We start from the raw sequence: 27,363 nt of genomic DNA, 5'->3' as shown, positions 1-27,363 counted from the left end.
TTTTGTTATTCTTTTATGTTGGTTAGTTGTTTTTGTTTGTTTGATTAGTTTTTGTGTATTTGCAATTTTAGGTTTTGTCTTTAAAATTCTTAATTAAAAAAAGAACCCAAATATAAATTATATTCTGGCATTGGCCTCTTGCATTGCTTAGATAAATCATATGTGATTGGTGATTCTCAAAACCTTTTTTATTTTTGTGTAATAGGATCAGAAGGATTCTGTAGTCTAACTGGAGCTTGAAATTATCTTCATATTCACCAAAATGACAACATGAACTCAATTCAAGGTGCCAGCCATCACCTGCAAAGCCTTAAACAGACTAGGGCCAGTATATTTAAGAGATCACCTCTTCCCCACACTCAAAATTATTGTACCATGATTTTCAAGTTGTATCGAGAAATTCTTAGGGTCAAATCACACACAGGGGTTATCCATGGAAAAGGTTGTGGGGTGGGGGGGGGGTGGCGGGGGCTAACTCCTCTACCCCGGTGCAATTTCCTTGATCGGAAATCTCCAGACAGAGGCTGTTTTAACCGCAGGGAGCAGAAGGTGGTTACTCCGTACTGAGGCACACAAGCACTCCTGTGCATACGGAAAACACCACACAAACAGAAAGCTGAACACAGCCACTCATTCAATTGTGTCATGACAGCTTTTTTTTTTTTAAGTGTTTATCAACGCATATGTGTGCATCAGTAATGGAGGGAAGGATGGACTAATTTCTCACACAGCACTTTGTGTAAAATTCACATATACTATATCAAATTAAAACAATGGAAGAATCCTAGTACATCAGTTTCACTTCGGAAACAAGACCAAGTTAACTTGGAATTCAAAAATCCAGGGGGGAATTTGGATAAGGAGAGAACCGTTTTGTCAAATCTGAATTGGAGTGTTGATAAACCCTTTTAAAAGGCAGTGCTGACATAATAGTATTTATGGCTGTGTCTATCTTTTTTGTGGTGAGGTTTTAAAAATTTAGTATACCATGTGGCCCTTTTATTGAAGCCCAGTCCCAGACTGTAGTTCAACACCAAGGATTTTCTTGCTTCCCCCTTTCCCGACATTTTACCAAGCTTTGTTTCTCCTCATCTTTCATCTCTTACCATTCCTTTTCTGAGGAGAGTTTTTCTCGTTTCAAGGAGAAGAATCTTCGTAGGGTTTTTGAAAACGACTTGTTAAAAGTCTCATTGGCAAAATTGTAGATAAAAGGGTCAAGGCAGCAGTTGACCATGGACAAGACCAAAGAAACGTAATAGCTGACTTTGATGGGGTGTAGCAATTCACATGGCATCTCATAATGTTTCACAACGGTAGCAGCGTGCTGCAGACATGGAGGGGCGTAAAGCAGGTCGCGAAGATAACCAGAGAGACAGTGATCATTTGTATGGATTTGGTCTTCATCACTCGACCTTGGAGAGTGGCTTGGCTGATCTGGGTGATGTAGCTCCTCAGAGCCACATAGGAAGCCATGGAGATGCCGAAAGGTAGAAGAAAACAAAGGAGCATCAGGACTATGCTGTAGACCAAGAACATGGAGGACTGCTCTGACTGGTAGGAGGTCATGCACTTTACGGAGCCCTCGAATTCAAATGTCTTGATGAGGAAGAAAAACGGCAGGCCTTGTAGGAAGAGGCGGACCCAGAAGACCCAGGTAAGTTTCTTCCAGAAGGTCTTCTTCCTCCAGAGGGCTTTGGCACTGTAATGGACTATGGCAAGGTAACGGTGGATGCTGATAAGCATCAGGAAATAGATGCTTCCATAGAGGTGGGTGCCAAGCATGAAGACTTGGATCTTGCAAAGGAGCTCCCCGAAGGGCCAGTGGTTGTCCTGACTGAAATAGGTCACCGTCAGAGGGGTGACGGGAAGGATGCTAGCGTCCACCAAGGCAAGGTTGAACTGCAGCATGATGCTGCAGTTCCAGCGCTTGAGTTTGAACCAGAAGATCCACAAGCTGATGCTGTTGAAGACCAGGCAGCCCGCAGAGACAATGCTGAGGAAGATTGGGAGGGCCAGGTGCAACTTCTGTGACCGGCACCCCATTCCGTTGCTGGTGTTCGTTGCAGCTTCGTATGCTTGGGAAGACGTATCCGGAAATGCAGAAGGAAGGAATGGAGGCAGTAGGTAGATGTTGAATTTCTTGCTTATCAGAAAAATACAGCGGGTACATTAGCATTCTCGCCTTCATAGTTCCTCTACTGTTTTTAGCTCACTATCCATGCAGGCACACTTCCTCCTTCTTGAGAGAGCTTTAAAAAAATAGACAACCTCAGACTAGCATTACTTTTCCTTTGTGGTGAGTAAAAAATAGTCTGTTCTTTGAACTGTTGGTGAACTAAAAGCCTATTGGAAAAAAACAAACAAAGAAGTCTATTTCATTGATTTTTTTATTAAGCTGAACATATGCAACTTCCTTTCCTAACATTTAGTGAATTCATCTTCTATATATATTTAAAGTTGCCAACTTATATTGGAGTACTGGGGGCGGGGGGAGATGTCACAAGGCCATTAACTTAGTTATGTCAATAATTTCTCCAACTTTTGACAACCACTGATACATCTAAATCTCAAAATAGCCCCATCTGCAAATACCTAAACTCACAGATAAGGGCCATGTAGAGAGAAAGGAGATCTTTCTACATACTTGGAGGAATCTCCAGGTTTGCAGAAAAATCTGAAAAGTTAAAAAAAATGGAGGATGGGGGTTAACGACAACAACAGCAACAAACAACATTCATTTTATATACTGCCCTTCAGGATGACTTAACACCCACTCAGAGCAGTTTACAAAGTATGTTGTTATTATCCCCACAACAAAACACCCTGTGAGGTTGGTGGGGCTGAGAGAGCTAGAAGCTGTGACTGACCCAAGGTCACCCAGCTGGCTTCAAGTGGAGGAGTGGGGAATTAAACCCAGTTCTCCAGATTAGAATCCTGCTGCTCCTAACCACTACACCAAATTGGCTCTCTCCCCAAAACAAAAGACTTAGGGCCAAGCTACACATGACGAATGACACTTGAATGGCAAGTGGGTTGAGTGGAGGGCAAGTGAACAGGGAGAAATATACTTGCTGTTCAAGTGTCATTCGTCATGTGTAGCTTGGCCCCTAGTCATCCATCATCCTCATGGTAGAGGCAGTAGTGGAGGGCTATGGCTACTCCAGGCAGGGCAGAGAAGGAGGGATGAGAATCCATCGCCCCATATGTACCTCGGAGAGCTCTTAGATCAGCAAGTAAACACCTACTGGTGGTCCCTGGCCCCAGGGAGGCTCAGCTGGCCTTGACCAGGGCCAGGGCATTTTCTGTCCTGGACCCAACCTGGTGGAACTCTCTGTCGGAAGACACTCGGGCCCGCCAAGATCTTGTATCTTTTCAGCGGGCCTGTAAGACAGAGATGTTCCGCCAGGCATATGGTTGAGGCCAGCACTGGATCCATCTAATTAGCCTCCCTGCCGGTCTCCTGTCAGGGGGGGGGGAGCATATGGTCCATCTGCCTCCCCATGCTTGAAGAGTTAGAGGTTTACCAACCCACACCTCCACCCTTTTCTTCCCTTGTGTATGGTGGGCAGGGGAAGGGGGAAGGGTGTCCCATTTGGAATGTGGATATCCACGAGATGTTATTTTATTGGTTTTACTTAGTGTATCTCATTTATGATTGTGACCCACCCTGAGCCTGCTTGCGGGGAGGGTGGGCTAAAAATCCAATAAATAAATAAATAAAAATAAATATAAATCACCATTCGCCCTGTGAACCACTGAACTGGTGGTGATATGGGTGGAGAAGCGGTAGGAGCTGCCCCGGCCACCCCACCCCCCACTGTGTGAGCCAAAGAGGAGCAGCAATGTGGGTGGAGAGGGGAGGGGTAGGAGACTGCCACCGTGACAGCTGCAGAGAGGCAGCTGGATTGGCACAGGAGGAGCAGGAGCTGCCCCTGCCACCTCCCACCACACGAGCAGCAGAGGGTGGAGGCGTGGGATCTGCCGATACTCTTATCACTGCTGTGTGAGCAACGGAAGTAAACAAGGGGAGGTGCAGGAGCTGGTGAGTGTGAAGACCAATGTCAGTGATGGGGGTGGGGGGGATAGGGTTGTTTAGGGTTGTATTTCCCCTCCCTCCAAGAGTCTTCTGTGTCCTTATTAGGTCCAATGGCATGCAAACACAATTCTGGTTATCGTCAAAAGATTTAACTCCAGTTCACAATATGATAGTCCATGCACAACGTAACTCAGCAAGAATACGTCTGGATTACAGGAAAGTGCTATCTTTCATATTTAGGGTTGCCAGCTTCCAGGTGAGGCCTGGAGCTATAATTCCAACAGGTCTCCAGACTATAGAGATCAATTCTCCTGGAGAAAGTGGCAGCTTCAGAGGGTGGACTCTACGGTAATTTTATTTACTTATATACGTTATTTGTAGTCCGCCTTTCTCATTGAGATTCAAGGTAGATTATACAGTGTAAGTCAATACAACCAATGGCTGGGACATTCCATAAATAATGCAATAGGGTTAGGATTACAGAAATTTGAAATCAAGAAGAAATCTGATACAGAGCAGAAACAATACTGAAACAAAATATTAATGCAGAAGTTACCCAGTAGGAAGATACTACACCAACAGGCAGTACGCAACAGTATAGTCTACAGTCTTTAGCCTCCTCCCCATTCTACTAAGGTCTCTCCCCTCCCAAAAGCCCACCCTCCACGACTCCACCCCCAAATCTCCAGGAATTTCCTAGCCTGGATTTGGCAACCGTATCTATATTTCAATAACTGTTTTCAATACCATTTTCTAGAAATTATGAGTATGGAAACTTTGTTAGGAAAAGGGACTGGCGATGATTCTGGCTCCGACTTTCAAGATAGCAAACAAAAAAAGGAGGGGGGCAAGAACCATAGAGCTAGACAGATAGATAGGCTAGTATCAGTCTCCTTCCTGCCTTCTCTACTATCACTCACTTTCTCTGATTGTTAGAATGTAGTCCTAGGGAACTTACTTCCTTTTTCTCTCTTCTTCCCTTTTTCTGCATGCGCCAGGAGGAGCAGCATGGTATCTCCTCCTGGGACAAAATGAAGCAGATGGCCTGTTATCAATCTGAAGCCATCCTAGTTAGCTAGATTAGTTAGTCACTCTCTCTCTCCACCATACTTAAATTAATGTACTTCTCTAAATAAAGACCATTATTGGTTCTTTAACTCAAAGGAGAGGCTCTCTATGTGCAATCTGTAAGTTAGTGTGGTAAATATTAGTTTAGGCCACGCTGCTGTGCTGAAGCTCAGGAGGAGCACTCTGTTGATAAAGATAGGAAGGGCTGTCTGACCGGTCCAGCTGTCCTTAACTAAACTCAACATACTTCACCCCACAAATTTCCTGCTGTTTTCCCCTTTACTTTGGAGAAGGAAAGGAAAGAGGAAAAAACAGGAGCCAGACAAGCCATGAACAAACTGGGCATGATGTTGTCTGAGGGCTCTCATTTATGGGGAGAAATTTCTATGTGGAAACTACCTGTGTTGTTTATAACATTCTAATTCTGAATGTCAGCTGCCTCATGGACCCATTCCAATTAAAAATGGGACATAAATAATGTTAATCAGGTGTCCCCCAACCTAATTCAGCATGTGGAATTCTGAGAAAATGTAGCTGGAGGGCCACCACAAAATGGCTTCCAGTGTGGGTGGGGCCAGTCACAAAATGTTAATAAGTTCCAAGCCAAATGTCCCTCTATGACAGCTGTTTCCAAAGGGGTCCTTCCTGCAGACACAAAAGTGATGCTGTTGTGAACCACCTGCTGCTTGAGCATACTGTTGCACAAATGTGATTTTGTGTCATTCTGCCACGAGCTATTGGAGAATGGCCACAGAGAAAGGTTTTTTGGGGTGGGGGGAAGTGGGGTAGAGAAAGGGAAGTGGGGTAGAGAAAAGGTAAAGGCTCATCTGTACAATTTGTGATCCACCAAACCAAATGTAGCCTGCCACCTCTGTGTTGGGTTATGATGGACGAACTCTCTTCAGCTCAGATTGTATCTGGGACACTGATTATGCACTTCCCCTATGAGAGAGTATAAAAAAGAACATTTCTTTTTAAAAACCCTAGACTAACTTGTAATGTTTTGGCACAGGCACATTATTGCAGTGCATTCTGAGAATTGCAGAGCAGGGTCAGGTAGCCAGCAATACTTTGCCTAAGCAACTGTGTGATACTTTCATCATCATGATTACGTTGCTGGACTGGAGACAGATCTAGGCCTGAGTTCTGTAAATTACCATGACATTTTGAAAACCTCTAGTCAGTTTCAGCTATAAGGAAGGAAGGAGGGCTCCTCATGGAAAGTGAGAGTGAAAGTAAGCCAACAATAGCAAGTATCTCTAGTCATAGCAAACATATTTGATTGGTGAACATATCATGTTCCACAGACACAATTGCCCATGAGCCAAACCTGCCATCTGTTTGCCTGTCTGCTGTCTGCCTTGAACAACTGTCGAACAGCTTTGCAGCTGCCCAGCATATGTGGTGTTGGAGTTTCATCTCCCTGCCTTGCTTTTTGTATTAGTAGTAAGTGATGCTTTTAAAAAATATATAGCATTTATGTATAATTGTGGCTGACATTGAATTGCTCAGTATGTATTGGTTGTCAAACTGTCTGCAGTGACAACAGGTGTGTGAGGTCAAGTAGAACTCCCATTAAGCTTTATGAGAATGCACATGTAGAAAACAGTGCCAGTTTCACTGTACTGTACTGTAACCTGATGAACAGGCTCAAACTTTTCACACTCAACCAAACTGATCAACATAAAAGTGGCTTCCTGTTTGCGACTGGCAAACAGACTGTGAACCAAACTCGTAGGTGTTTGAACATCTCTCATAGCAACTGGCTTTGGCAGTTTGGTCTGATGAATGCAAGCATGAAGATGGCAAAGTTGGACATCCCCTTGAAACATGTTTGGTTTTGAACAGGGTAAGAGTTTCAGTGCAAGGAGGCCCAACTTGTAATAAAAACGAGTCCTATGAGCAGCAAAACTCCATATTATAAATATTTGTGAATTTTCCACACATCACTAATAGTGGCCTAACAGCTGAGCCACAAGTCTCCTACTTCCCCCCCCCCCCATCTATTTGGGCTGACCAAAAGAAAAGCCATACTATACGGCAGTTATATTGTGTACAGTTGAGTGGTGCACTTGACCTGGAAATGGACTTACTTTGGCCTGTTGGTGCAGAGAAGAACTCCATGCAGTTCTTAACATTTGGCAAAAGTGGATGGTGGTGCACACATTGAAACCCTGCTCACTATCCCTCCAGTTGCTAGTTCAAAACCCACTAGTTTTCTGCAGACAACATTATGCTCACTGATTTTGAACCTTTCTACTCACAGGGACGGAGCCTATGATTGTACACTTTTGTGCAAGCACAGACAACGTACTCACAGGCCAGCCATCATGCATAAGAAGGGGTGGAGCCAGCACATTTGTACCTGCTCCCTCACTGCGGATGGCTCATGTTAGCTACAGTTCTGACTCGTGCTGACCTGGTGTGAGGTGGTCACATGAATACAGTTATCCAACCTATCGGAGGGCCTGTTTAATTTTGTTGTATGCAACCAAAAATCACGTGGATGCTTCAAGACCTTTGTTTTAGCAGAAGCTTTAGGTGGACTAGGACCCACTGACAAAGTGGGCTGTAGTCCTTGAAAGCTGATCCTGCATTAAATGTATCAGTCTCCAAGATGCTACAGGAGTCCAGGTCATTATTAAATTTCCAAAGCAAAATGTAATGATGTTGTGTTTTAGGTAGCCACATACAAAGGAGGTAGTCTCCAATATACAGTACAAAGAAAAAGGAGGACACACAATCCAAGGAGACCATGCAACAACTCAGTGTCTATTAATCAGCATTCACATTTCATTAGAACACCTATCAAACATTCCAAACAGTGTCCATTTATGTCCAGTGTCCATAACTATGAATGGTTATCTCATTATCAGAAGTAATTGATTTCATTATCAGAAGCAAACTGATCCCATTATCAGAAGCTACTGATTGCATCTACTCCCCCCTCCCCTCTCCACCTATATATCTGACCAGTTTCTTCATACCCTCCATGCATCTGACGAAGAGAACTGTGATTCTCGAAAGCTTATGCTACAGTAAAGTTGGTTAGTCTTAAAGGTGCTACTGGACTCTTTTCTAGTGTCCATTTAGTATCATGATTATTAGTCCACCAAAATTCTTCTATTATATAATTTCCTTTCTTTTTACAGGCAAAGAACCGTAGGGCCACTCAGATGATTAAGAGGGGTCCATGGTATTCTTGAAAACCAAATTATATAATAGAAGAATTTCGGTGGACTAATAATCATGATGATATACTAAATGGACACTGTTTGAAAGGTGTTCTAATGAAATGTGAATGCTGATTAATAGACACTAAATTGTTGTATGGTCTCCTTGGATTGTGTGTCCTCCTTTTTCTTTGTATTGTGTTTTAGGTGATAAGTGAAGACAACATTTCGCTTGCTTTTAACAAATTTAAATCTATTTTCGTTGCTTTTATTATTGCACAAATGGAAGACCCACAAAGAGCTTATGTGGGGGTCTCACCTGTCCTGCTTCTTCTCTATGCTGCTGCCTCCTCCTTCCTCCCTCGCCACCTTTGCTTCTCCCTCCTCTTCTCCTTTGTGCCTGCTCTGTCTCCTCCCCCTCCCCCTCCTCCCCTCTGACCCCATCTCCTCCTTTTCTGTCCCACCACTCTTTTTAAAATTGTGTCATTGTATGGGGTTGCCTGACAACTCCATAATGCTTACTGCAAACTCATGAGATTGCAACAAACGTTTTTATTTCAGTTTCAATGTCTGCAAATGCAGCGATCACTTCCTTATTTAAAGAAAAAACTCTTAACTTTCCCATTTTTCTGCAAACCTGGGGTTTCCTCAGATTTTCATCTGCCCTCTGGGGTCAGATATATAGGCAGTGATTTTGTTAATTATTTATTCTTGAGTGTGACTGTTATTAATCTAATCCCCTGGTTAGCCACCTTAGAAATTTTTAAAATCTGACATACGGTATATGAAGACGCTAAAATAAATAAATTTAATTTAAAACAAAAGCATCGTAAGAGTGTAGATGCGCATTTTGATTTCCCTCCACTATATGACTTCGTGTTTATGCCAAATGTCCCTTTAGCTTATAATGCCATTTGAGATTTCCCACCCACCATCTCCAGTCACTTCTTCAGCTTGGCACCAAATGAGGCTGGACTGATTCTCATTCACCTCCTGTGTGGATTCAGTCTCACTGCCTTGTACCTGTGTTATGCGCCAAACCTAGAGAAAAGGACGCATGCCTACCATGCATGGTTGGTAGTCCGTTTGTGCAGAATACTCTTTCCAGGGTCTCAGAAACATGTCCCCCCTGCCTCCTCCTTGCCCAGGAGCCACAGTCTCTTCCCTGCAGTTTCTTCTACGTTCTCTCTTTCCTCTCCTAGACTTGGCTGGCTGAGAAGGATCATACTTGTTCAGAGTATGGCCATGTTGAAAGAAAAGGACTTTTGGAGACTGAACAAGCACATCTTGTCCGAAGGATCCTTCTTCCTTGGATAGCACAAAACAGAAGGCAAGCAGTCAAGTTCAGCCTGGAAGCTTCCTAGGGGCGCAGCATCCCTTGTGGTCCATTGCTCGATCAAGCCTCATGTTAGAAGCAAGAAAGGTCTCCTCTTCATACCTTCCTGAGGATTCGGCCTGGCTTCCTCCAGTCTCTGAACCGATCCCTCCGTGCTGTATGAGCCAAGGGTTGAGAAAAGCTGGAGTGATTCGAACGGGAAGAACTGCTGGAAAAATCAAAGGAACCACTGTTATAGCAAATATGGCCCACTTTCACACAAGATATTTTGGTATTTCTCCTTGCAATCCGTCACTTCCCTAATTCCAGTTGTATACATTTTCCACAGGCTGAACATTGAAGACAAAAGGACACACAATGCAGGGAGATCCATAACACCATTAAATATATATATATATATATATATATATATATATATATATATATATATATATATATATATATATATATGTGTGTGTGTGTGTGTGTGTGTGTGTGTGTGTACACACACACACACACAACTAAAAGTAGCTTCCAGACATGCTGCTAATTTGAGCTAGAAAGGGCACAGGAGGTTGGGATGTCTCACTTGTCCCCTGATGTGCCATTTTCCTGATCTAAATTGACCGCTTCTGCTAACTGTTGCCCAGGGGGATAGGCTACAGGTCGCTGTATCACAACAGCCTCCCTCCCCAGCAAATAACACCTGGTGGAGGGATTTATATCAAGAAATCACAGCAGGGGGAAATGGTTAATAATCCACACCACTTCCTGAATCAAATTAGCAGCCCTCTGCTGCTGAATTCAAGATATAAAAAGGTCCTCCAAATAACCCTGTACGCAGGAAACTATAGCCCAGCAAGGAAAGCGAGGCTTGTATGTAGTAGCATATTAGGGGGGAGGAGCTATGCTAAAGTGAGAAGCAAAATCACCTGCAAAATTACTAAAGGGGGAGGAGGGGCACATGCTAGCGGTTTATAAAATAATGCATAATCTGGAGAAAGTATAGAATGAACTTTCTCTGCCTTTCCTATAATACAAAAACTCAGAGTCACCCAATGAAACAGATGGGCAGCACATTCAGAACAGACAGAAAAATGCATTTCTTTACAAAAACACAGGAGTAACTTATGGAGCTCTCTGCCACAAGATGTTGTGAATGCCACGTAGATGACTTTAAAAGAGGGCTAGAGAAATTAACAGGGTATAGGCTCATCAACGAGATGGCTACATGGAATCTCCATATTCAGAGGCAACAAAGATGGGTACACACGAGGAATCAACAGGAAGGGGAGCAATTTGGAAATCCTACCCCACCGCACTCCCCAAAACTTCCCTGTCCAGGATTGTATGAAATTTTCCAGGGGCTTCAGCTACTAATTGCCACTCTTTCTCCCTCCTCCCAAACTACTCTCAAGATAACCTACCTTACAGGGTTGTTGTGAGTATAAAATGGAGGAGAGGAGAATAATGTAAACTATTTGGGGTCTCCATTGGTAAGAAAAATGGGGTAAAAACAAACAAGATTCCCTGCCTCCTGAAACATATTATTTATGAAGCTATTTTTAGGGGGTTTAACCCCTTTTTAGTTAATTTACAATTTAAAATGTCATTTTTCCTGCATGCCTGGGACATCCCCTATCTTTTGGGTGTGACCTGTTTTTGCTTCTTTTGTCATCATAATGGGGTGTGCGGGGGGTGGGGGGTGGTAAACCTCGTTTACTATTACCAGTAGTGGTAGACCTCTGAATATCCAATGGGGGCCCAGATTGCAAGCCTTCTGAGGACATCTCAGAATGACACCTATGAGAAACAGACTCCTGTGCATAAATGGACCTTTGGTCTGATCCAGGAAAGGCTCTCCTTATGTTCTTCTTATGTTATTGCTATTCAGTTGCTGCTAAAGGGACAGCTGCAGTGGCCATTTTAAAAGACTGCAGCCCTGCAAGTAGCTGAATCCATTGCTTCAAGCTTCGTTGTCAGCAGCCAGATGCAGGGCCAAGCTACAAGTGATGAATTACACTTGAACAGCAAGTGAACAGACTCACGTGTATTCCTCCCTGTTCACTTGCGCTCCACTTGCACTCCACTCAATCATATAGTGAACAGGGAGGAATACATGTGAGTCTGTTCACTTGCCGTTCAGGTGTAATTTGTCACTTGTAGCTTGGCCCTCATTCTCCCTCTATATAACTGGGCCGAGTGCTTTCTCAATGGGATGTTGTGCTGTGAGGCTAGTCTGATTCTGCTGATGTGTGACAAGAGGGCTGCTAGAGTGCTGAAAGAAATCAATTTATCTCCTTGGATCCCTTGGACTCAAGGCAGAGAATCAAGTTGCAAGGACAGAAATTATAATAGTCCAGTTAACAAAATTAAAATACATATAGAACCACACAAGTTGAATATTTAAAAACATTCACTTTAAAAGCACACAAGAAATAAACATGCACATTTCAGACTCTTCTGGAAGACCAACAGTGCCATGCAAAGCAGAGTTACCGGGTTATACTATGCTGTAGCACAGCAGTTAAATGGTTGGACTGCGAATCAGCACTCTGCTGGTTAGACTCCCACTACTGTCATAAGCCCTGCAGGTGGCCTTAGGTCAGCCACTCCTCTCAGCCCCAGCTCCCCAACTGTATTGAGAGGATAATAGTAACATTGGTCACCACTCTGAGTGGGCACTAACCCACCCAGAAGGGCAATATATAAGCACACTGTTATTTAGTATAGAACCCTGGGAACCCAACAAACATACAAGTTCCTAGTTCTTGTGACCATGAAATTTTGTTTAGAAGCCATCTTCCTATGAGGTGAGGGGAGGCAATCACTGCAATTTCAGGACACAAAAGCAGCTGAGTATGAGACTGTTAACTGCTCCTTGGAACTGCTGTAACATAATGGTTAAGTGGTTAAGCTGTGCATCAGCACTCTGCTGGTTCAAATCCCACTATTGTCATAAGCCCTGTAGATGGCCTTGGATAAGCCACTCCTCTCAGCCCCAGCTCCCCAGCTGCATTGTGTGGATAATAGTAACACTGACTTCATTAATCGCCCTGACAGCTAAACTACAGGAGACGAGTTACATGAGGATGCTCAAGTGAAAGGAGACGCAACGTTAGCCAGGAAGTGTTGTTTGAATTTCACCTCTCTCTACAGAGCTGGCAAAGAGCAGAACCACAAGTGACAAAAGGCACAGACTGGACACTAGTCAGCTTCCCTCAAGTTTTGATGGGAAATGTAGGCATCCTGGTCTCGCAGCTTCGCTCTCTGACTGCTGTCCAATGGACTTTTCAACTGTCACTTGTCCAACATTCCGCCAAGCTGCCTACATTTCCCATCAAAACTTGAGGGAAGCTGACAAGTGTCCAATCTGTGCCTTTTGTCACTTGTGGTTCTGCTCAAAGATCGTTCCTCAGAGGGTTTGTTAATAATTATTAGAGTCTTCAGGGAGGCAAAGAGGAAATTAAGAAACCTTCTGAGGAGAGAACTTTGCGGACTCTGTAGAGAGAGGTGAAATTCAAACTCCGCTTCCTGGCTAACATTACATCTCCCTTCACTTGAGTGTCCTCGTGTAATTCATCTCGTGTGGTTTAGCTCTGAGTGTGGCAGCAATCTGTACAGAAGAGTGGTATATAAGCACACAGTTATTATCATTATTACCTTTCTAAGCCCATTTATTTCAAGGGTGCGCCTCTGTTTGGGGCTGAGGACTGGGAGGTCTCAAGCAAATGACTGTCAGCCAACTTACTTCACAGGCTGCTTGTTTATGATTAAATGGCGGTGGGGTGGAGAAGAATCACCGAGGACAGAACATTGCAGCACTGTAGTTCAAAATGTTATGTGAAGAGGGTAGAGTTACCAGGTACCCACTATCCCAAACTTGGAGACTCATTGGGCAGTGGACCTGGTGGTCCACTGACATTGTTGGGCTGAACCCGATGATGCCACATTGAAGAGCAGAATTAATATGAGTACTTCAAAACACCACTAGCTATGCACTGTGTGGTATCTGTATGCAGAATTGTGTGGTATCTGTATGCAGTCAAAACAATATAACTTTGAAAAGACGGGCTATTTACCAAACTAAAAAGTAAAAATGAGATGGAAATGAATATATGTTAAATGTAAAATGTAATTAAGCTGTTAGTGCCGGATTATTGCCTCTCCATCTGAAATTCACACATGCAGTAGATAACACAAGGCGTCATACATAGAATTCTTAGAAGAAGCCATGTGTCTGTAATAAGGCACACCAGAGCTATCTAGAGAAAAAAATTATTTGTTTATTATCATACTACAAGCCCTTTGTTAATTAATTAGGGTACCTCAGTGGCGTAGCGTAGGTTAAGAATGCCCCAGGCAAGGCAAGTATCCTGCCTTTTTTTGATCTCCCATGCGATGACATCACTTCCGGTGATGTCATCATGCAGGACGCGGCCACCCCCCTCTGCAGCAGCTGCCTGCCCAGCCGCAGCCAACTTGGCCTGCTGCAGGAAGGCCGGCTCAGTGCCCAGCAAGCCAGCTGCCCCGTCAGCACGCAGGCGGCATGGGCGGCCTTCCCAAGGGCACAGCACAGTCTCTTGCGCCCCTATGAATTTTGCACCCGGAACAACCGCCCCTCTGCCCCCTCCCCCCATGCTACACCACTGATGTACCTATATACTTGTCTCAAGTGATGTTACAGGGCATAAGGACGGGAGCTAAGATTCAAAATCTGAGGTGTGGGAGAGCTGGCAGTAACAAAATTAAGATTTCAGAGTTTTGAGTGCTAAACATGCCCTCCAGTCCAATCTATGAAATGATGCCCCAGAACGAGGTAGGAAGAAGTATGTCGTTATGATGTCCTAGAAGGAAGAACTCAGTACATATGCAGAGTGTTTGCAGTCTTAACATTCGGAGGAAAAATAATTCTTGACTCAGATTTACTTAAATTCTCCCAAAGATCTTATGTTTCCACAGTGAAAGGGCTTTAAGGTGCTTGGATGTTACACACACAGAGAGAGCCTTCTGAGCTTTTCTGTAGTGAAAGATTCTGGAACTGATATCTGCCTGAGTATTATGCCTCTTCAGTTCTTTCATCTGAATCTCATTTTGGAGAAGGTGAGGACAGGACAGGAGTTGGACAGTCGTTGTTTGCTAGTGAGTAAAAGGCATTCTGTATATATTCAGAGGCGTATTTTCTTTCGCGCACATATTACAGCAAGGAACCTTGCAATTAATAATTAAAAACATGTACCGAGGTGAGTGAAACTGGGCATTAATGTTTTTGCTCCTGCTCCCCCGTTCCTGAGAAAAATCTCCTACTGCAAACAGAGGTGGCACCCTGAAAACAGGATAAAATCTCACCCCAGTTACATGACCAGTATTCTCACTGCAGACATTAATGAGAGAAATAAACAAGGATGAAATACAAGGCCCAGGGAGGAAAGGCTGTGGAACAAAATGAATGAGAATGGCTTTGGTTAGGAAAGGTTAAGGACTCAGCTCTGGCCATCTGGCAGGCCCCCTCTTAGGTTTTGGGTGGGAGGGCTGGAGTTCTCCTGGAGTTATTAATGACCTCCAGGCTACAAATATGAGTCCCCCTGGAGAAAATGGCAGCTTTGGGGGACTCCACGGGAATTACTTCTCCATTACGCTCCCTCAGCTCTACAAATTCCACCCCCGCCCCCGCTCCAGCCCCAGGCATTGCTCCAATCTTCAAGGATTTCCCAAGCCAGAGTTGGCAACCCTCCCCTTCTCCCATTCCTTCCCAGGCAACCCATACTAACACTAGCACATTTTCCACAAAAGAACAGAGATTTATCTTTAAAAACAACGACAACAAAAGCTAAGAAATCAGGGAGGAGACAGGGCATATTTCTGAGCCCCTTATGCTCCTTGCAGCTGCAGGCCTATACATGAAATTCTCCCTCCCCACAATCTCCTCTCAAGGACATTATGAGTTCTCAGGGGCTTCAGCCGGTCAATTTCTCCATCTCCGTTTTCTTTGCGCACGCTTAAAAAAAAAAACTGACTTTCAACTTCTCTAAACTTTCCAACATTTGCATGCTCAGCCAGGCTCCTTTAAGAAAATTAGATATATATATTTTTGCATGCTTGGGGAGTCACCTGATTAAGTGGAAATGGGTAGCTCCATTTCACAATATTAGATGGAACAAGCTAGGTGCTCATGAGGGACTTAATGGGTGTGAGTGAAGTGGAAAATTGCCTTCACTAGTCTCCAGCACCAGGATTCCATAAGCTCCCAGGGTGTTCAACAGTCCCAATTCCCCCTTTTTTCTCAATTGCTGCTAACTTCCCATACATGCTGTAGCAGCGGGTGGGCTACCAATTTGGTCCAAGTATACATATATTAAAAAAGAAGTGCTTACCTGTGAAAATACTGACTTACAGGCAAAGAAAACAGAGGGGATACAAGGTTTGTACTCAGCCAGACAGGCTTGGAGAAAACCAAACTTCCAGCAGTACTGTCAGAATCTCTAGGATTCACCCTGGTCTTAGGGTTGCCAGCTCCAGGTTTGGAAATTCCTGGAGATTTGGGGGGAAGAACCTGGAGAGGACAGGGCTTGGAGAGGGGAGGAAGCTGAAGGGACTAGGGTGACACTTACTGCAGTGTATGTTGCCAACTCATAAGAGGACATTTGCAAAAAGCTACAAAAATTAGAGGATTGGCAAACCAAAAGCCCGTCAGAGCTAGTTGAGATTGCCTTTTGGGTCTATGCCCATGTATGAAATATTCTTCATTAAATCTACTTCCCACAGCAGGGTATAATGCTATAGAGTCTACTTTCCAAAACAGCCAGTGGAACTGATACCTATGGCCTGGAGGTCATTTTTAATTCTGGGAGATCTCCAGGTACCACCTGGAGGCTGGCAACCCTACTTGGTCTCAGCTGGAGGCTATGCAGATCTGGGATGTGATGATGGGCATAAGCCCTTCTCCTGCATCGCTGTCTCCCAGCAGTGCTGCCAGTGCCTTATTTGCTTGGCAGGAGGTGTGGTGCTGGGTGCCATGGTCTGGTACGCCACTGCTGGCACACATGCTGGGGGTTTCTTACCCGTGTGAAAAAGCGTGTTCAGCCCTCTTCAGGTCATTTTTGCTAGCCGCCTTTTTCTTTCCCTTAATTTACATCTTTTTCTTTCTACCTGGGAAATCCCCGCTTATGTAGAAACCCCTCCCTTGTCTGTGGGTGGCTGCCTTCGTACAGGCCACCCACTTTACTATTAGGCATAACAATGATGATGTGATAACTTTGGCTTGGCATCCTAAATACTTTTGAGGATGGGTTGCAAAGGGTGATCAATTTCAAAAAAATAAACTGGTACCCATATCTTATTGTATCTGTATTGTACAGATGAAGTCTCTGACATGGATTGGCTGAGCAAGTGGAATGGCAAGAAATGCTTGCAAACTTTCCAGCAGTTCTGAGAGCAAAGCTGTCAGGATGTTTGCAGTCCAGATTCTGTGAGGGAAAGGAAGTAATCAGTTCAGGTGGGGTTTAAAATGGCACCAATGGCCATGGATACAGGAGAATTTTTCTGGAGTGGTTGGTAGTGATGAAGCTGAAGGAAAAGAAGTAAGAAATTATGAAACGAGGAGCCCCAAAGTGTCAAAAGAGAAAGTACGGAGCAGGCAGTGGGCTGAGAAATAGTAAGCATAGCTGTAGTAGTAGCTTTAGAGGGAGGCAAGAACATAGAAGTGAGAGATGAGCCTCTAAAGAATCCTTACAAGTGCTTAAAAGCAGGGAGAGCTTGTATACTGGGGGCAGGAGAGTTAGGAAGATTGGCCGTGAGCCAGGAGGGGCTTAAAAGACAAGGTTGGCTGTAAACTGAAAATGGGGATGGGGGTTCTGTCTGAACTAACCTGCCACTTCTTTGTTTGCCTGGCTTCTAGTTAACACAGGAGCTTGACTTATTCTGAATTAGACTACTGGTCCATCTATCTAGCCTAGTATCGCCTACTGTAACTCTCCCTGAGAAATAAACACCAGTTCTCATACATCACTGCTATCAGATCCATTACTTCTTTGACAGCCACTAACTACCCTGTCAAATTCAGAGTTTGATAATGCAGGATTTCTTTTCCTTACTTTTCTTCGTAATTCACACTTGTGGGTTAGAATAGGAATTCTAATATGCCTTTGGAAATTCCAACACCAGAAGTGGATGAATGGGTTGGTGACTCTAGTTTAATTAATGCAGAGAATAATGGTATGTGGCACCAATGCGTTTTGGCAGTCAAAAATTCTGTAATGCAAGAAGTCCCATAGACAATAGAAAGCATCCAGAAAGCAGCAGGGAGAAATGAAAGGATCTAATGCACAAAGCAGCCCCTCCTCATAATCTCCCACACAAGACCCCCTGCTTTTTTCATTACCCCAGACCAGTCTCATTTTGCCTTTAAATCAAGTATTCAAACCTACCTGGTGGACCAGAGAGGTCCAGATTGCTTCTTGGGTTTGGTGACCTGCTTCTGGTACTCCATCCAGCCACTCACCAGTTCGTGGAGGATCATCAGATAAAGGAGAAAGATGAGGATGGCTGGGTCCATTCGGGGCACTGGGGGGTCTGCTTCATTGGGCCCCGGGGTCATCGATGCAGGGGAGCAAGAGCCAGTCCAGCAGGAAGAGGGAAATTGTTCTTGGTGGCACGCCTTACTTCCTCCAACCAAAAAGAGGCGCAGGGATACAAAAGATGCAATCAGAAAACAAGCTTTTCTGGCTGGGATTGTGTGGAGTGAATGACTGCGGTAAGATCTCTCCAGAGAGAAAGAGAGAGCAAGCGCCAAGGCTTGTGATACCAAGCAGAATTAATGCAGCGGCTCATCTTGTAGCCAGCTCCCTTTCTGGCACTGCCTTTATTGTCTGCAAGCTGCTTCTTATTCTCCCTTGTGCTATTTCTGCATTGCCTTGCAGACGTGTGCTCATAAGACATAGCCCTCCCTCCATATTTCTATCACAAAACAACCTGCCTCCAGCAGAAGCAGCAGCCACACAGCTAGTTTACTCCCGTGCACCTCCACTTACAGGGCTGCTAAAAAGCCACAGTGCAGCTGATGTGTACCTGGACTGCTTGGATAGGAAACTGACGTGCAGTAGCTAAAGAGTGAATTGTTACATTTCCAGTTTAGCACCCAGTTGCCCTTACTTGGCATATAGATTTACGCTTGGTGTATCCGCATACACAAGAACACACTATAGATACCCTGATCTCGTGTAATACTTTCCATTCATATGCTTCATACTTTGCCCAAATTATTTCACATACGTTTTCTCGGTAACCCTTATTTCACATATGTTTTCTTGGTAACCTTTACAACAACCCTGCAAGTTGGGCCAGTATTATTTTCTTCATTTTGTAGACAAGAAAGAGAGGACTGAGTACTGTCCATCTAGCTCTGACTTGTCCATTCTGACTGGCAGTGGCTCTCGGACAGAAAAAAAACATTCCTTAACACCCTTTTCAACAGGGACTGGACTTGGGACCTTCTTCATCCAAAGCAGGCACTCTACTGTTGAGTAACAGTGAGAACTGTAACCCAAATAGAGAGAATTCTTATTAAATTTGCAGATGATACTAAATTGGGAGGGGTAGCAAATATGGTAGAAGACAGAGTCAGAATACAGGATGATCGTGACAGGCCAGAAAACTGGGCTAAAACAAATAAAATGAATTTCAATAGGGATAAATGCAAAGTTTTTTATTTAGGTAGGAAAAATCAAATACATAATTATAGGATGGGGGAGACTTGTCTTGGCAGTAGTATGTGCGAAAACGATCTAGGTGTCTTAGTAGACCCCTACAGTGAACATGAGTCAGCAGTGAAATGTGGTAGCTAAGAAGGCAAATGCAATTTGGGGCTGTATCAATAGAATTATAGTGTCCAGATCACGCAAAGTGATGGTATCACTCTACTCTGCTCTGGTTAGACCTCACCTACAGTATTGTGTTCAGTTTGGTGTACCACAATTTAAGAAGACAAGCTGGAACGTGTCTGGAGGAGGGCAACGAAGATGGTGAGGGGTCTGGAGACAAAGTCCTATGAGGAAAGGTTGAAGGACCTCGGTATGTTTAGCTTGGAGAGGAGATGACTGAGAGGTAATATGATGACCATCATCAAGTACTTGAAGGGCTGTCGTATAGAGGATGGCCTGGAGTTGTTTTTCACTGCCCCAGAAGGTTGGACCAGAATGAGATGAAACTAATTCAAGAGAGTTTTCAGTGAAATATTAGGAAGAACTTCCTGACAGTTAGAGCAGTCCCTCAGTGGAACAGGCTTCCTCAGGAGGTGGTTAATCAACTGATTAATATACTAGAAAATACTTCTGAATATCCAATATCTGAACTAGAAAAGGCTTTTATATAAATGGAAGATTTGCTTATTTAAAGATCTATCTCAGTCTCCTCTTTCTTGGATGCTTTTGCATTTTTACAAAGGTTTCTTTTCATTTGGCTTTTTAAACCTTTTAACTGAAAAATTATACAGTTTTTTTAAATAGCAAACCTGATGATCAGGCAGATCAATTGAGACCAGAAAATGCCTGAGAATTTGAACACTGACAGAAAAGAGGCAAAGTTTTAAAAAGGAGCGTGAGTACAACATGGATGGATAGTGGAATCTTGTTTCCATAGAAACAGAGGATGTTGCCAAGCTGCCAGAAAAAGGTATAGCTGCACCACGCATCACTTGCATCACACAAGAATCCCTGTCCATTGGCTGGTTTTATCCATGGCGTCCTGAGGCTTTGCCTGGGCCTCAACTGCCGAAGTGCCTTAGGAAACATCTTCTCCCATGTGAACTGCCCTCTGCTTCTAAATCTCCCATGAAAGTCCTGCCCCAGGTACCAACTTCTCTGGAAACAAAACTGGAAGGAGGGCATTTTCAGTGACAGATGCAATGTTATAGTAGTCTCTCCCCCCCCCCCCACTTCAGACGTTGTATTTAGCCCCTTTCCTTGTCTGCATTTTAGACAATTGACTGAAACAGTCTTGCTGTACCAGGCTTAATACATTTTCATCAGACCCTTCCTTCAACAAGCACTACCTCCTCCTCCATTTTACCTTCACCCAGGGCTTTTTTTCAGGGGGAACGCGGGGGAACGGAGTTCCGTAACCTCTTGAAAGTGGTCACATGTCTGGTGGCCCCGCCCCCTGATCTCCAGACAGAGGAGAGTTGAGATTGCCTGGCGCGGAGGGCAATCCGAACTCCCCTCTGTCTGGAGATCAGGGGGCGGGGCCACCAGCCATGTGACCATTTTCTCCAAGGGCAACCCCCTGAGTTCCACCACCTCTTTCCCCAGAAAAAAAGCTCTGCCTTCACCACAAACTCATGAGGTGGGCTACACTAAGAGAGTGTGATTGGCTCAAGGTCACCTGAAAAATGTTGTGTTGTGTGGGGACTGAACCCGCACCTTGAATGTTCTAGTCTCACACTCTTATTTTCTAGCACACTGACATCTTCACAAGTAGGTTTAATTTTTTTCCCCAGCACTCAGGCAAGAAGGTGTCCGACATCTCTCTGTGAGCAAGCCCTTGGCTTCTTTTAGCAGTGAGGCTGGGGCTCTGGCTCCATGTTAGAGCAGGTGATTTGCATGGAGAAGGTCCCCAGTTCAATTCCTGGCTGCTCCAACCAAAAAGATCAGGTGGTTGGTAATGTTATAATGCTTTTAAATATTCATCACTATTTGCTGGGTATTTAAAGGATTTGTTAGTTGTTTGACACCTTTGGGAATTAATGGATAGGGAATTCAAGGCGTGAATGCTTTATAATTGGAAAAGTGGAGCTACAAGTCCAAGAACATCACATATTAAAATCTTTGGGTAATAACACTGTCTACTGAGACCGTTACAGTGCCTTGCTGTTGGAGGTAAGGTGGGTAGCTATGGAGAAAAGGGTCTTTTTTGTCTGGTAGCACCCTGATTTTGAAATGCCCTCTTTGATTCTGTATATCACCTGCCTACATGATTCCATTTTTGAAGCCAATGGAGCAAATTTAATAAATAAACCTGGCATCTCTGATTGCACTGAAATTTAATATGTTCCATAGTCCATGTTTCCAATTATGTATTTACATTTTTACCAATGATATCAGTTCTCTCTCTCTCTCTCTCTCTCTCTCTTTTGCTGTTAACTTCATTGCTTTATATGTATAACATATACCTGCTGCTGGTCTTCAGGTGTAGTTTATACACAAAATGCACATCCTCTATATGATTTACTATGCCTGTAATATATCAGAATGAAAAAGACACATTGGGGGTGGGGAGGGGAATGGATGCGAGGAAACAGAAAATGGTGCAAAAGTTAAGGATCAGAGGTTCAGTAGGCACAGAAGAAAAGCAAAATGTAAAACAGGGGTGTTATTAGTGATGCTGGGACCCTGGGCAAAAATCAAGGCCAGGGGCCTCAATCAGCAATAGGACAGAAGGAGGAGCCCCCAGGCTCTGTCCTTCAGCCACCCCCTCTATCCTCTTGATTGCTAAATAACAAAGGACCTAAGAAATGAAGAGAGGCTGCTGTGGTTCAGTGGCAGAGCATCTGTTTGGCACATCAGAGGTTCTAAGTTCAATCCTTCGCATCTCCAGTTAAAAGGCTCAGGTAGTAGGTGACAGGAAAGACTTCTGCCTCAGACCCTGGAGAACTGCTGCCTGTCTGAGTAGAAAATACTGACCTAGATGGACCAACGGTCTGATTCACTTTAAGGTAGCTTCATGTGTTCTTTTGACTCCATATGTGTAAATTATTTTCTTTTGTTTTAATGGGTTTGTTTTGGATCACGGTATTTAATTTCCTTGGGAGACCCATCTTGGGTAGAAAGGTAGAAAATAAATGCTTTAAATAAATAGTAGCTGGAAGAGATTTTTTTAAAAACCCGAACGATCCTTCAGCTGCTGATCTAACCATTCCAGTCAGCCAGGCTCTTCATTCATTCAGCTTCTTTAGGCTGTGGGGTTTTTGTTCTGTTTCTCATTTCTCCCCCTCAGCTCCTTCCCACAAATGTTTTTCCTGCTAATACCTGCCCTATGCCCTCATTTTATCCTTCAAGAAAGCCTTTGAAGAAGTGCTTTCCTTCTGTTTTTCTCTATTAAGAGATTTTCTCTCTGTTTTTTTCCCCAAGAAATCCTGCAGTGCCCAAGTGCGTATTATGTGGGAGAACTGATTTTGCCTTCAAAGTTTCTTTTTTTAATTGGAATGAACAATAACCCAGCACTGCTATTCATGTGGTAACTTTTTGATTTTCTTCTGTTTTACACCTAATCGGTGTTTCTCTTAAGACTTTCCTGTATATGTGCATTTTGCTAACAAAAAAACTAACTTTTTTAAAAGCAAGAAATGCAGCTGTGGAAGCCGCCAGTTTGTTTGGCGCAGCTGCCAGGTGGAGGGGCTTTTTAACCCTTTCCCTTTTTTGCTGTCTTCCCAAACAAAATTGCTCTCCTCCCACCAAGTTGCTATTTGTTATGTGAAGGGGGTCAGTGCAGTGTAAGGGTGTTCGGACTGGGAACTGGGAAACCTGGGTTCAAATATCCACATTCTCATCATGAAACTCACGGAGTGACCTTGGGCTAGTTTCTCTCTCTCAAGTTAACCTACCTCACTGGGTTGATGAGAGGAGAAAATGGAGGAGTAGAGAATGCTATACACTGCTCTGAGCTCACTGGAGGAAGCACAGGTTAAAAGTGTACCACATAACTAAAATATAGTGGTAAATACGGATACAAGAGGGAAAAAAATCAGTCTCTCAGCTAAGGGTGATTTCTAGTTTCTCAATCCTGCTTGTCTGACCCCCCCCCCCAATTTCGCTTCTCCCTTGTGCAAACTGAATCCACAATTCTTTATTTCCACACCACTTTATATTTGCTTGTGCCAGTTTTCTTTCCAATAAGAGGCCCACCATTTCCAGCATTTCTTCATGACACAAAGGAGGGAAGTGTTTCTCCCTTTCCCTCTGTGCTGTTTTTCCAATTTGTATCCCAGCCCAGCTGCTTTTAGCCCTGTTGCTGGGAGGACAGGTACCAGTCCCATCTGATTTGACTGATTCAAATGGGTTTGCATCTGTTTAAAGTGGGAAACAACCCGGAAGTGCAAAGGCAGGGAAATGGAATGCTTATTGTTTGGAAATTCCACCTGCTTTCTGGACATTCCGGCACCATGGAAGGCGATTGTTCCCTTGGAAGGTCTCTGTCAACCACCCACTCCTCACCAGGTGTTTCCTCAGGTAAGCCAGCCAGCCTTGCTCCCCATAATTGATATCTATCTATTCTGCAACATATGGTCCAATTGTTCCTGTCCTTGTTTTCTGATCCCCATCCTTAGGAGAATTGAGCTTCCTATTTTTGCCTTCTGAAGATCCTTTATTTTTGTTTTATTTATTTCTTGTCCACCTTTCTCACTTAGACTCAAGGCGGATTACACAGTGTGAGATTAATACAGTAAATTTCAAGGACATTTCCATAAACAATGCCATAGGGTAAATAAACACAATTTTACAAAGGCATAGCATTAGCAAAAAATCCAATACAGAGATGAAGAAATGCTGAAACAGAATGTAAGTAATTCTAGGGCTGACATTAGACCAGGTGAAACACAAGTAGCTCATAGAAGCACATATTTAAGGCAACAGGTAGTACGAAAGGCAACATAATGGTGAAGTCTATGGTCCTTAACTCATCAGCGAAGCATCTGAGAGCCCCTCCCTACAATTCAAAAGCCTTTTTGAATAGTTTGGTTTTGCATCGTTTGCGAAAAGCTAGGAGAGTGTGGGCTCTGCTGACCTCCTCAGGCAGGCCGTTTCACAGGGTAGGGGCCACCACAGAGAAAGCCCATGTACGGGTTACTTTTTTGATTTAAGGGTATGCTTCTCACTTAGGATGTGCGTGATCCCAGGTTCAGATCCCTCCAAAGTGTTGATAAGGATAACAAAAAATGGGAGTTTTTTTGGGTGAGGGGGATTTGTTTTCAGTACAAGTTCCGCCAGAGTGGATAGAAACAGCTTACCTCCACATGGTCCTTTGGTCCGATCCAGCAGGGCTCCTCTAAGAAGGCTGACTTGTAGCATAAAGACAAGGAGACCTTTATGCCAGAAGACTGGGGGAGATCCACAGTCTGATTGGATATTATTTTCCCTGCCTTTGCTGTTGGGATAATAACATCTACCTTTTATATAAAGGAGCATGGGGAAAAAGGTATACAAAAGGAGAGAGAGGGCAAGCACCAAGATGAAGGAGAAGAACCCCGCAACTTTGGAACACACCTCAGCACAGGTCATTCAACAGCCTCGGATGAAGAAGGGCAGTCAGAGGCGACAAACCAAACCTCGCCTCTCCTACTGGCGACCATACAACAGTTTCAGCCAACAAAAAACAGGCCAGGGCAGAAGCCAGGATTCAAAAGTTCACAAGAGGTAAGACACCATATTTCAATCATTTCTCCCAGGTTAGTTATAATTGCAGAGTCAAGAATTCTGCAAACAGATCTCTCTAGTTCTGCAAGTAGAAAAATGTAGCCCAAGGCAAGTGTCAGCTGCTTGAGTACTTTGTTCAAGTGCCAAACTGCCAAGAAGTTTGATCAGAATTCGCCACAAAACAGCCTCTTAAATAATTGCATATTTATTTAATGTTATCAATTTCATTTGAAAGCATTTATATATTGAACACTTGTTTTTTATAAAATGAGTTAGTTATCAAATGGCTGCTGTATTCTGGACCAATTGCAATTCCTCTGAACCCTTTCCCCAAGGCAGCTCTTGTAATTCTCTAGTCTGCCGTCCCTGAACAGACAACGTAATTGTGAGTGCCTGTGCATGTTGGAAGAGGAGGATTTAGCGCTGTCCCTTTCCTCAGGTTTCAGAGGGGGAGTTAAAAAGATAGAGAGGTTAGGGCACTCTGTTTACTGTTTAATGCTCTGACTGTCCTTTGATATATAGATTGCTATTCTCAGGATTTCCTCCTCCTGACTTCCTCCCTCTCATTTCTTCTCTTCCTGGCTTTGTTCCAGGCACCATCCCTCCTCCTCCCTCCACCTTGGAAGCATGAATGCAGGACTGGTCGTAGCATCCATGTCCATTCTTAGACTAGATAGGTAGATAGGATCTATCTCTCCTCCTTTCCTATCAGAGTATGGAGTTCCTACAATAAAGAACTCCTATTTCCTTTCTAAATATAAGCAAGTGTATGCTTTGTTTTTTTCTCTCCTGCAAACACACCAGCCAGTAGAACCAGCTCACAAGGACCTATAATTATGCTGCCTTTGCTAAATGATAGACACTGCTAACGGCCCAAACATAGAATCCTTTAATTAGGTTTCTGGGGACAACATACGATTTATTTAGCAGTGCAGCCTTTGGCCGAGTTACAATTCCAGATGTACGCTTTTTGTATAATTTGGCTTGTGCAGAAGTCAAGAGAAGAGGGTCAAGACCTACTACAGCAGCCTGAAAGGGGATCCAGCCAAATTCCCAACAGAATCTAAAGCCAACCACATTCCCCCCAAGACAGCCATCAAACAAGTGAGTGGAAACGCACTAAACCATATTGACTACTGAAATCATATTGAAGGATTGGTGAGCTTTTAGGAATGTCCTTATGACCACAGTGGTCCCCATTCAACAGTGGGAGGTTGATGATGACGACAACCTCTGATGTCATCAAAAGAAGCTCTATTCCGTGTTCCTAACCTACTGAGGTTAAGAAGAGGCGGGGCTTTTTTCTGTTGTGGCACCATGACTTTGGAATGCTCTCAATCGCCTGTTAAATTTTCTGTACCAGGTAAAGATCTTTTTTTAAATGGCAGACTTTTCCTTCAGTTTAGGAGGCAAACAACAACAGCTGATTGGGTCTATCAGAAATTTTCCATCGTTCTTTTTTCACCATCTTTCCATTCACCATGCTGAATTTTCTCCATTAAGATTAACCTTTTTGAACAGATTTGTATCAGTTGTGGATTGATAGCATATAAATGATGTGCCACTTTTCAGTGGTGTGAAAATGGCTCATACATATAAATGGCATAAAAGAAACAAGAGAAGCATCAATATACATTCCGCAGTTAACATCACAACTATACTATATCAAAACAGTTTCACCAGCTTTGACTCCTTTGAGCATTGTATCTTTATGAAGGTGCTAAGAATTCTAGAGGCCTTGCGGTCTTTCCAAAGAACTAGAGTTCTCAGTTAAAAACTGATTTCAGATGGTTGTGTGGACACACCACAATCCTTCTCATCTCTCTGCTTATCCATTATTTCCATTGCTCTCAAATTATAGCAGCAGTCAAACAGCCGAGAGATGAAAGTGGAGGACAGAAATGCGTGCAGTTATGCATGCAGAACAGAAAATCCACAGCCGCCTCTTGCAGAACAATCCAGATTCAGCAGTACAAGAGAAAAGCAAAGGTAATATGCTGTCGCTGTGAAAAAAACTCCCACCTTTTTTAAGTTTAGAGAAAAGGTGATTAACAGAGAACAGGGCAAAGATTTATACAATTACATGGGGTATAGAGGAAGAGAGAGAGAGAATCAGCTCAACATCTGTTAGTTGATTAATTTAACTGACAGACTTAATTAAATTGAATCTGAATGATGTTAGAAAGAACTGTATTTGCCTCTCCATTTTCTAACATTCATAGTTCTACAGTTATTAGATCTACTGCCTATTATGAGAGCAATAGTTCAGCTGAATGATGCAAGCATCCAATTAAGACTCTCATCTATTTGGGGTGGGGGGAAGGGTTTGAATCCTCCGTGCTGGCATTAGAAGAGGCACCATAGTTC

General features: G+C 43.6%; 1 pseudogene; it reads right to left on the bottom strand.

The window, feature by feature from the left end:
* Positions 1 to 1,102: 1,102 nt before the first annotated feature.
* LOC129341904 (P2Y purinoceptor 2-like) lies at positions 1,103 to 18,188 on the bottom strand (annotated as a pseudogene).
* Positions 18,189 to 27,363: the final 9,175 nt, after the last annotated feature.

The sequence above is a fragment of the Eublepharis macularius genome, chromosome 14, assembly GCF_028583425.1.
Source record: "Eublepharis macularius isolate TG4126 chromosome 14, MPM_Emac_v1.0, whole genome shotgun sequence".
Classification (NCBI taxonomy): domain Eukaryota; kingdom Metazoa; phylum Chordata; class Lepidosauria; order Squamata; family Eublepharidae; genus Eublepharis; species Eublepharis macularius.
The sequence above is the reverse complement of the archived record's forward strand: the minus strand, read 5'-3'. Positions and strand labels throughout refer to the sequence as shown.